The 12,573-nt window shown below is 28.7% G+C and overlaps 1 long non-coding RNA gene across 1 annotated transcript; it reads left to right on the top strand.

Moving 5' to 3' along the window:
* Positions 1 to 8,246: 8,246 nt before the first annotated feature.
* Positions 8,247 to 11,011, top strand: LOC120072931 (uncharacterized). The gene is made up of 3 exons (XR_005480630.2): positions 8,247 to 9,359; positions 10,165 to 10,233; positions 10,419 to 11,011. It is a non-coding gene; the product is annotated as an uncharacterized LOC120072931 (long non-coding RNA).
* Positions 11,012 to 12,573: the final 1,562 nt, after the last annotated feature.

Here is a 12,573-nt window from a genome sequence, read left to right as displayed (position 1 = left end):
CCTTCCTTGTATCGTATATCATCTCAGTGCTTGAACATACTCGATCATACTCGATTGTTCATACTCGATCAGAACTACCCAGACATCAAACTCTCGAGACATCAAAACTCTCCACATCCTATATTATCTCAACGCCCCAAACAGCCCCTTAGGATCAAGGTTAAGTCACCCATGGTCATCCTGGTGAAAAGTAAGACTCTTTTAGCAACGACGTTATAAAGAAAGATTCAACATTTCGTGGTCTGATTTTTATAAAAACTCTTTTGTATAAGATACCCATGCTCACATGTCTCCACAAGAATGATAAGGATTAGATCATTTGTAGTACTTTACAACAATTGTAACAACTATAAATCGGTTTGTATTAGTAGTATTATCAGGATAAGATACTCAACCTTATCCATATACTACAGACCATTTAGGTTATCACTTAAACATGACCCACTTGTATGTCTCCACATACACGTTTAAGTTACATCAGATAATCTTGGATATTAGGTTAATGGATTATTGCACAAGTAATATAAAATTAAATACAATTGATTCAACTAACATAAAACTACGAGGCTTTAAGGCATACACCTTAACAATCTCCCACTTGCACTAAAGTCGGGAAAATATGAGCCGATGAGACATGTATCCTAGGGTATACATTATATCCTACATGCTCTCTCACTTGTTCTGACATACTAGAGACATGTCTCGTAGTTCTAGAAAATCTAGGAGATCCTCTCACACTTTAGCTTAGAGAATCCTTTTATATAATACAAACAATTATGTCAATAAGAACCATCGATTCACCAACGAGATGTACCCATATTCCATGTTATTCCTTCCACTGGGTGCTTACATATGGTCTCTAACCTAATTCTTGAATCATATTATCGCATAAAGTGAATAGACTAAATTATATCTGAAACAATTTTCAAATATCTCAAGACACCTTGCATGCTAATCTCAAGAATTTTCCATTGATTGAATTTAATCCTTTTTTTTTTTTCGCACTCATTCATGTTTTCTTTGATTACTTGTTAATTGATTTTCAAATCTAATTAACCCCCATTACTTGGAATTCTTAAATTATCATAGCTAATCATTAGTCTCTGTGGATTTGACCCTGATCTTACTGCTTTTATTGCATTTATGGTATAAGCCTTGAGTCGATGAAACAAACAAAAACAAAAAATTCCTTTGTTTGGGGTCCACAACAGACCTCTGAACAATTACCATTCCATCTTTAGCAATCACATCGAACATTAAACAACTACTTTGTAAATGTAAGATGCATGAGACAAATTAAACAACATGTCCTAAATATTTGTATGTGGACTTTTAATATACAAAATCACTTCAAATCAACTATTGGAAGCCCTCTTATATGCTTCTATATAGTAGATTGACATAAACCATATCATGTGTTGAGACAGTTCGATCTACAACAAACGATACCTTCGTTGTGCTATACACTCCTAACACTCACTAGATCGATTTGAGATGTAAACACGACCAAGATTGGCGTCGAATTCACGCATAATATATATCATACTAGCGTGCACGTCATGATCGTCGTGCACAAGGAGAAATAACAAATGGACCAGCTGTATCAAATGAATATTTTTCCTATTACGATTCAATCACTGGACAATTTATTACACTTGACGGCATTTATTATTACTACATAGCAAGAGTTTGAATATCTTACATTTTCCCAAATATATGGTATGAACATTGTTTAGTATTAATTTTTTCATCATACAGAATAATTTTGTCCAAGATGTATAGCAGTGTTCAGTACAACATAATTTACCAGAGTTGAGTTCAATGTGTAACCAAATCTTGGTAAATGTAGAAAGTATTATTCAGTCGACAAGACGATTCAATATTGCTGATATTGATCGAATACGTAATGGTCATAGAAGAGAACGACAACAAGGCAAAACTAATCTAGAGGCTCAAGAAGACGACCCCCTTATGAAAAACTGAGTGACTTGTAATTCAAACTTTTAACTTCATGTAAACTTCTATTTTGAAATTAAAAAACTAATGAAATTACATTATATCATGAGACACTAAATCTAGTAAATGAGTATGATATATAAAAAAAAAAAAAAAATAATAAAATAAAAAAGCAATCAAAATATTTTTGATATTAAAAAGAAAATTGTTAGTTAGTAATAAAAAAAAGTCAAAGTAAAAAAAAAAAAAAACTAAAATTGTGAACCTCGTCCACGAGTTTGGTCTCCATATGGCTGACATGGACATTGATTGGATTGAAATGTAATCATGTACCAAGTACATATTTTCCATTCCACAAAAAACTACTATATTTTTTTTAACACTTTTGCCTTCAATATTACTTTTGAAATTTATATCTTATATAACTCATTTTTGTTATTACTTTTAAAGATCACATTATTCTTGAACTCGAAAACTTATTAATTTTAATAACATAAGTTTTTAAAAATTCAAGTTTTAAGTAATGCACAAATTAATCGTGGAGTACTTTTTTGAAATCCATACAAATTTTTAACAAAAATTACCTATATTGTTTCTTTTGGTTGAAATCTGAACAATTCTGTACCATTTATGTTTTATGTTTTATGCAATTGATAGTAATTTTTTTTTTTATTATTTTATAAAGAATTTTCAAGTGAATACTCATCAAGATTGCAATACTTTTTTGAATTTAAAGTCAAAATTACAAAATTTATCTAAATTTGTGTTACAATTTACGGTAATGTTTATTGTTGTTGTTATTTGAGAAAAAAAAAAAAAAGAATATATACCTTTAAACTCTAAACTCTTATTTTATTTTATCAATACTATAATTTACAAAATTATAAAACAAATTTATGTTTTATTGCTAATTCAATGAAAGCCCAGCCCAATTTTCAGCTATAATGGGCCAAGCGCCTACGGCCCAGATCACCCAATACAAGACGCCCAACGTTACATCTTGGACGAGGCCTATTGGTTTATGAACTCAACGCTCCTTTAAAAAATGAAAATGAAAGCCCAAAAAGGCAAAATCTTTTGAATTTCCAATCTTCAGTGGATCCCAAAATTTCCAATTTGAGGGGAGATAAGATGTATTAAGTTATTTTTCTCGTATCAATTTAGGTAGGTTTAGAATGTATTTTTAAGTATATAATTGAAAAACTAAGTCATTTTAAAGATAATGAAGCGTTTGATAGCTACTCAAAATAGTTTTTTAAGTGCATTTTAATAAGTTTTTATCAAATGTGTTTAAATAAAAATGAGTTTTTTGCAAGTCAATCCAAACAGATCTTTAGTAGATGTATCAACTCGAACATAACTTATAGGATTTCAATTCAATAGGTTAGAGGTTTAGATTCTCACATTCTTGTTGAAGTAAAAAAAAAAGAAAAAAAAAAAAAATAGAGAAGTAGGTCAAGCATGCGCTCTTGCCTTGATGTCCATAAAATTATATGTTTGTTATTGAAAATTGAAAATTGAAACATTCTTTTGGTATGACACAAAATTGATTTTTCTAATAACTGTTTGATGCATGTTTAATATTTGTGAACTCCCTAACAATAGGTTTGGAATATTGTTCCATCTGCATCAATATGTTTTCACCATTTAGCAAATTATATTCATTTATGCCCTCATGTTTGGCCCTTCCCTTCCTTTTGCCCTTAATTACTAAAAGTTACTTTTATTTATCTTTTTCCTCCTACTATCTGTTAAGGTTCTATTGGATAATCATCTCGTTTTTTATTTTTTATTTTTAGAAATTAAGTCAATTTCCTCTCCATTTCTTACGACGATTGACATCATCTTTCTTAATTACAATAGTTGAATTCTTAACCAAATTCCAAAAACAAAAATAAGTATTTAAAAGTTATTATTTTATTTTTCATAATTTGGTTTAGTTTTTTTAAATTATCAGTAAAGCATAGATAACAAAGGAAGAAATTTAAAAGTGGAAGTAGTGTTTATAGGCTTAATTTTCAAAAACAAAAACAAAACATAAAATGAGGTCTTAGTTTGTGGTTTTTGTTTTTGAAAATTAAGCCTATGGATATTACTTCCACCTTTAAATTTCTTCATTTGTCATTTATTTTTCACCAATGGTTTAAAAAACAAAGTCAAATTTTGATAACTAAAAAAAAGTTGTTTTTGGAATTTGGCTAAAAATTTAATCATTGTACCTAAAAAAGATAAAAGTTATAGAAAGAAATGCGAATGAAATAGACTTAATTTTTAAAAATAAAAAAAATCAAATGATTACAAAACGGAACGTTAATATTTTAAGTAACTCTTTTAAGATCCTAATCGAGAGGTTGTTGATCTAAAGTTGGGAAGACATCTAAAGCAAGCTAATTCTACGAATACAACTCAATTGAGTTGATTGATTGACATTATTGGGAATATTAAATAAAAACTAATGAAGTTAGAACATAAAGATAGCAAGCACATGAGAAAAGCTCAATATAAAATATGACACTTTGCCAAACAATTTCTAATAATTTGAAACCCAACAAGTTTTAGATGAAAAATTAAAAAAAATCCAAAAGGTGAAAGATTGAAAGCCTGCAAAGACAAGCTAACTCAAAATGTTGATTTACTGCAACACAAGAAATTGAGCGATAACAAAAATAATTATTTAAAAAATGTTAATTCACTTTATTTTGCAATTAGAAATGATTTCACGGTGTATTAATTATTTTCATTCTTAAATGTTTATTATATGACAAAAGTATAATTGTGGTATAAGAAAATTTTTCCTATATAGCACTAAAAAGACCCATTTACAAAAAATGGCAAAGATAAAAAAAGGTGTGAAATTTTTTAGATCGAAGCAGAGGATTCTGAAGTTGTGAGATACTTTGAATAGGAACAAAATAAGAGAACTTATATAAAAAATATAAAGTGCCAACCAACATATTGTCTATAACTGCATGTGACCCTACTTTTGTTTTTTTCCTTGAAATTAAACTAATTTTTATTATCAATGCAAACATAATTCAACTAACATAAACTATATATTATTGATTCAAAGATTAGATGTTTGAATCATTATAGAAAAAATCCTGTGTTTTTAATTTACTATTTTTTAATATATTTTTAGGGGTATTCGTAGATTGAGTTGGATTTGATTGTTAATTTTTTCAACTTAAATAACTTTTATTAAAACAAAAAAAGAACCCAATCCAATTTAACTACGAAACATTTAGGTTGGGTTGTTCTAGTTAACCAAATTATTTATTCAAATTTATATTATAAAAAGAAGTAATAAGTTAATACGAAAAAAAATTGATTTATCTAAACCCAACTTAACCTATGAAGTTGATGTGAATCAAATTTCAGTAATGCATGTATTAGATTTTACGAGTCAAATATACTCCAGTAAAATGTTGAATTTTGTTCGTATGCTGTCACCATTAGTGGCGGATTCAGAAATTTTATTGGTAATAAATAAGACTTGAACCTAAGTCTAAAGGAGGCTAGAAAGTAGATTTACCACTAAAGTAGCTAATGGTTTTGATATTATTCCAATATATATATATATATATATATATAAAGAAAGAATTGAGATGAGGTTCGAGCCCCCTAGACCCATAATAAATCTGCCTTGATCGCCATCAAATGTATGTGAGGAGATTATTTGTTAATAATAATAATAATAATCTTTTCAAATAATAGTAATAATTAAAATAATGATAATAATTAGTATTGTATTGTGAAATTGAGGAACACGACGGAAACATGAATATAGAGAAAATATAATATAATAGTATATTTATATAATAATATTAAATATATAAAATATAATATAAAATAAAATAACTAAAAACATAAATTTGGATAATATGAAAATTAGTGGAATTTTGAAGTGTAATTCTCACCAATATAAGTGTGATTTTAAGATCTACGAAATATTATTTATAGATAAAGTGACAAATAAGATGTGGACTTATATGAACACTAAATATAGATAATGAATGAGCATCGATTTATTATTATAATATTCATAATATATTGTTATTATTTACTGTAGGCATGTGCAATGCGAGAGTAGTTGCCAACTTTAAGTAAAACTGAAGACGTCTTTCTAATAAATTAAAATAAAAAGAGAGATTTGAATCGTGAACAAGTTGTTTACTTACTAACAAACAAATTACAAAAAAACAAAAAAGAAATTATTCTTTAATTATGCTTAAATTATAGATAACAGATTGTCTCTTACAAAGCTACAGGAAATTAAATGCCAAGAAAAGCTATTTTCTCCATTTTACATTTGGAAAAAATCAATATATACAATCTAAATAAAGACTAAAATCAAAATACATCTTAAAAGACTTAAATAAAAAATAATTACAATCCCAATACCCTCTCCACTGTAATAAAGTGGGATTTCAGGCCAACTGTCAGATTTAAAAATCATACAGTTATTTTCAGTTATTGTATCGTCTGTCAAGATATGAGCATCAATGATAGTTTTTGAAAATTGTCGTAAGTTGTCTTCTCATGACAATAAATAATTGTCAATAATGAATAATTATTGACAATTATAAACTATCATTATCAAATATATTACAACAGATTATTATTGTCATCAATTCAGATGGATTGAGTATTTTTTTTAACGTTATGAGTATTAACGATAATTATAAAATGTCAAAAAAGAATATATGGTGACATTTTTTTTTTGTCAAGAATATATAAACCATGACACTCTATTGTCAAATTTATTTGAATAGCAACCATTTTATGTTAATAAATGTTCTATCACAACACATTTTTATTGTCATAGAATTTTATATTTATGACACTTTTATATTGTCAATAAAATACTTGTATTGATAGTTTGTTGGTTTTTTGAATCTTGTCATTACACACGTGGTTCTCTTCATCAACTAATACTATTTTAACACAAATACTATTTTAGCATAAAAAAGATACAAACATAAATAAAAACTTTCATATATAAGAATAAAGTTGATAACGTTTTTACAAAGAAACTATCGAATGTTCCAAAAGGGACATATACAAGCAAACTAATAACCAAATTTGGTAAATTTTTTACAAAGAAACTAAATACAACAAATTATTGTCACAAATAACTATATTATAACAAATTTTGTCACTAACAAAAAGCCAATTACTTGCATGATAGATTCACCACTTCAGTAGGTTCATACAAGACCTAGTAAATATATAATATTTATTTTAGAGTACAACTCAATGCATCAATGTCAATGATAATCACAATAAAACTATTTAGCTTTTCCCTCCACAAAATTTTTCTTAGTAAAAATTTAAAAGTAAAGTGACTATTCATGAATATCAAAACTTTAAAATCAATTAAAGCTATTAAAGAGAGTAATACAATCCACCCATTAAAGCTATTGTGAACACTTGAAATTCAAAACAACCATATAATAATGTAAGTTTGGTTGGATCGAAAGTTACAAAAACAATTCTAAAAAGAAGTTTAAAGTAGAAATATATAATTTAAGTGTTACAAAATAGATCTAAAACCTTAACCAACACTTATTTCTAACTAAACCCAACAACATAACGAAACTAGTTGACAAAAACAAATTCAATAGAAATCATAAACAAATGATCAACCCAAACAATTAAAGTTATCAAAACAAAGAGAGAAGATGGATAGCAACCAAATAAATTAGGTGATGCATAACATAAACATTAGAATTTATAAACTTGCAAAAATTAAGCATTCACTCAATCTACTATTTAAAAACAACTTAAGTCTACCATAATGAAAAAAAAATGAAATGGAAAACGACTTTTTTTTAATTGAATTAATGAAATGAGTATAATGATCAAAGAACAAAATGCAGAATAAAATGAAGCTTAACAATAAGTGAAAATATAAGAACATAAATAGACTAAACCGATCAAACTTAGTTAAGAAAAAATAAATACATTTCAGTTTAAGCTAATATCTTAAATAGAGCCATCAACAAATAATTTAGAAAGACAGCACCACGAAGAAATTAGCAACAAAACCACATAATCTAAGCTTGAAATTTGTTATGGTTAAAAAAAAAAAAAAACGATGTCAGTCTTGAGCATAATGAGAAGAATGGGCACACAAAATGATGGACTATATAGTATGCTCAAATATTTATACCTCATCAGCTTTGCCACTATCTTTGTGCTCAAAATATTTATACCTCACGAACTATACAGTATAAATTAAATGCACGCATTGTTCACTATACCTCTTCAGATATTCATGGAGAGACATCCCTATCATAAAAAATATAGGGACTGTTTGATAGCCTCCATGGAGTTAGGTTGGGTGGGCTTAAAAGGTTCATCTCATGTTTGATGGCCGCTTAAAAGAAAACAGTAGATTTTAAACCTACCGTTTTACTTACCCTTTATTCTCCTCGTTTCACACTCCATTTTCAGGTGTTTTAATTACACTCCCCCCTTCTCACTCTCTCTCTTCCCATCATACGTTTTCATTACTCATCTCTCTCTCTCTCTTCTCTTCTCTCTTCTTTCGCCATTCGGTTTGTCTTCTTCATCTCGTCTCTTCATTCGCTCTCTGACTCAAATGGGTTGTATTCCTCTCAGACTTCATTCCATATGAATTTTCTTGCTCAACGATGCGTTTCTCTTCTTTGGTTTCTTTGTATGTTTTTTTTTTAGATCGGGTAGATACAAAAGATTTCCTAGTAGATCTAACAATATTTTGGTAGATCTAACCATTTTTTGGTAGATCTAACAATTTTTTTAGTATATAGGAACGACTTATAATAGATCTAGATTTTTTTCGAATATTTGGTTTCTCGCTGAAAATTTGTACATTGTCATCTTGATTTCCTCATGTTTTATTCATCCTTGCATGTTTGATTTTCCGATTGTTGTTGGCTTTGTATTTCGTCTGATTCCAGACTGTTCTGATTTAGCTTCCACTCCATTTTTGACATCTTTTTGGCTTGCATGTTTGTGACTAACTAGGGTTGGCTCTTATAAATTGTTCTTGATCTCTTACAATTTGTTTCCACTTGCTCAAATGAGTTATATTTTTTTTATCCATTTATATTGTATTTACTTCGTCTCTATTCTTCATTCCCCTGCTAATATCTGTTCTGTTTCCTGACTGTCTTCCATACTTTTTTCTTCTAGATTTCCTCTTGCCGCTTCAATAATAAACGATGTGTCCTTCCCTTGTCGTTTTCTTATGATGTTCCATCAAAATTGAACGACGAGTGAATTCTTGGTAGGGGATACTGACCATGTAATTGGAGCTTGGTGGAGGGTCAATCACCTCAACAACAAGTCTGTTTTCTATCTTTTTCCCTCTTAAGGCTGATGATGATTTGTTCCAAAATCTGCAGTCTCATATTTGAGTATGATTTCTAATTTTATTTTATTTCATTTCGATATTTAGATTAAAAAAGGAATGCATCTATGTTTTTCCTTATGTTTTGTGGACTGCTTTGTAATTTCTTCCTCCATACATATTCAATCTGTTTTGTGTTCTACATCTGATGAATGGATTTCTTTTTTTTGTTCCATTCAAATTTTTTTCAGTATTCAACTAAATTCAATTTTCGTACATTTAAATTTAACTTCAATTTTACAAGTATTGAAACTATTTATTTTCTTTGCTTGGAGTTAGATTTGTTCCAATGAGATAGCTATATCAAATCTTAAGACCTTATAATCTTTATTATTATGTCCATTTATGTGTGAGTTATTATGTTGTATTTATGTCCATTTTCAGCTCAACCACCAAATTAATATTGACGTGACCATTTCTTAATTTATTTATTTCTGAGTTGACTCTCTTTATTATGGGTGTACTGTACTTTGATCTTTTTGAGGTTAGGTGCACTTAAGTATATCTAACTTTTCTCATCAACCATCCTTATTATATCATCTACTTATACACGAATCCCTCATATTTTTTGAGACTTTTCCACAGCCTCCTCTGATAAACTATGTTGGTACGTCTCTGCTCTAACATTTTTATTTCAACTTTTTCTTAAACCGTTTTACATTCTCATATATGTTGTTTGGCTGTTGCAATATATTTTGTTTTCTTCTTCCACGTCTAACTTCAACTTATTCTATCCATATAAGGCATGCTTCCTTTTTTTTTCCTTATAATCATAGTAAGATCTATCGCTAACATTTCTATGTTTTTGTTAGGCCCTAAAACAATTTTTCTGCCCCCTAGTTGTGGACTGTCTCGTTCATTCACTTCGAACATAATCAAAGGTATGATCAATAACTTGTAGAAATACAAATTATTCTCCCTCTTTTATCTAAAACAATTTCAAAAAAACTTTGAAAATGCATAATTTGCAAAGAAAATTAATAGAAATAATTGCAGCATGCGATCGCACACACTCAACGCCTAATCTGTCTATTTTAAAGACTAAAATCACTTTGTTTAAGTGCAGAATGACTGCTGATGCGATCAAATGAGAATTCTTAACGCTTACACATGATCGCATAACTAGACACGTCGATGATTCCAAGCGATGAGAAATGACGCGACACATGGGTGGTGAATGTCAAATCGAAGATTGAGTTGGTGGCTGATAAGAAAGCTTCGATGCAGAACCAATGAACCTCTAACACACAGTAGGCGGTGCATCATGGTATAGAATTTAATGCACCTTATCAATACAATTATAAGCAAGAGAAGAAAAACTATCTTCGGATGTCTATAAATAGCCATGAAATCGCCATGCAAAAAAAAAAAAAAAAAAAAAAGAAGAGGAGAACTTTGGAAGAAGAATCAAGAGTGAAAATTCTGTCAAAGAAGCCCTTTCTCTTACATCCATTCAAAAACCTTAGTGAGAGCTTTGGTTTCCTGTGGAAGTAGAAGAGGAACTCCATCTTTCAATACTTCTAGTGAAACAATCATTGAGAAAACTAGGGGAAACAAGAAATTGTGCACCAAGACTTGACTCCATTTCCCTATTCTTTATCTTAAGTGTATTTTTATTGTTTAAGCATTGCAAAGACTCATATCTTTTAATATTAATACATATTCATTTCAACTTTCATCCATACTCTCTTTATTCATTATGAGCAGCTAAATCTTTCATGGGTTGAGAAGTATCTATCTAACATGAACTAAGCAATATCTAAACTATGCATTTTACTTTTTTATGTATGTCGGATGAAATACTTGGATAACTCGAAAGATTACCCTAGGTAGATTAAATCTCAGTTTGAGAGAATTAGAGATTTAGAACTCACAAAACAAGAAGAGGTTCCTTAGAGTAACATCTTTTGCATTACACACTCATCGTATGCATCCTAGAGATAGGATAGTGTGGCCATGTACACTGAGAAGTGTAAGTTCTAATCTTGAGTGCATCGCTTGAACGCATAATTTATATATTTGCTTAGGAATTGTTAGAGAATATTCTTTTCCCTGTCATCGCATATCTGCATTTCACAACAATCGCATATACTGTTTCACTCAAAGTATAAACCCCATCGCATATAGCTTAGTGTTTGAGTAATAAAAAATCAATATGATTTGTAATCAATTGCGTCAAGATCAAAGCATTAGACTTCATTGCATACTTGTAAAGCAATCACCGAGTTCGACCCTAGACTCACCAAGACTCTAATTGAGCTTGCACTTGGGTTCAATTAGATAAAACAGTGAATTATAGCCTCACAAATAATATTCATTTCATTGCATGGTATGATTGCATCAATGATCTATTATATTTTATTTCTATTTCAATTGTATTGATATACCCTATGGTTTAACTATACTTCTTTTCCTTCCGTGTAGGGCCCAAACTAATCGAACATACCTTTTGTAACTAGTTCGAGGTTCGTAAATTTTACATTTGGAATGATCATTATAGTCTATTGTTTTTTAACTTGTTGGGGATTGTTTAGTTGTAATGTTTTATGGTTTTGTATTTTTCACTTGTATGTTGAACTTGTTGGGGATTGTTTAGTTGTGGACTTTGATTTGTTGTAAATATTTTAAGGTTTGTTTTAATTTTCAATCTCTAAATTTCAATTTAGAATTCTATTTATAATTTTAATTTGGTGCATTCTATATTCATTTTATTTTATCTGAAAATTTTATGTGAAATTAAAAAGTACACTTCAAAGTTGTATACAATTAAAAAAAACTGTTTTTATTTATATAAAAAATAATTGTAAATACATAAAATTAATCTTTATTAAAATATCTGTAAATACAAAAAAAAAAAATGAATGAATTGAGACCAATTCTGAAGGAAAGTTACGTGTAATATTTTCTAATATGACATAAATTCCACGACAAAGAAAGTATAAACATAGAAATAAGCATATAATGAAAGCTAGTAATTTTTCAACATAAAAAAAATATAGGAATAAAATGAAAAAAATCTTAAAACATAAAGGAAGACTTTATGTAGAGAGTGACCAACCCCTACTCCTAGTTTTCTCTTGTGCACAATTAATTAAATAATATTTATTTAATTAATTAGCACAATTAATTAAATAACTATTTATACATTAAATCAAATTTAACGTACATATATATTTAATTATCATAAACATCATATATATGATGGAACGAACACATGCACA

This window comes from Benincasa hispida, chromosome 3 (genome assembly GCF_027475165.1).
Source record: "Benincasa hispida cultivar pf3 chromosome 3, pf3_genome.v1.1, whole genome shotgun sequence".
Taxonomy (NCBI): Eukaryota; Viridiplantae; Streptophyta; class Magnoliopsida; order Cucurbitales; family Cucurbitaceae; genus Benincasa; species Benincasa hispida.
The sequence above is the reverse complement of the archived record's forward strand: the minus strand, read 5'-3'. Positions and strand labels throughout refer to the sequence as shown.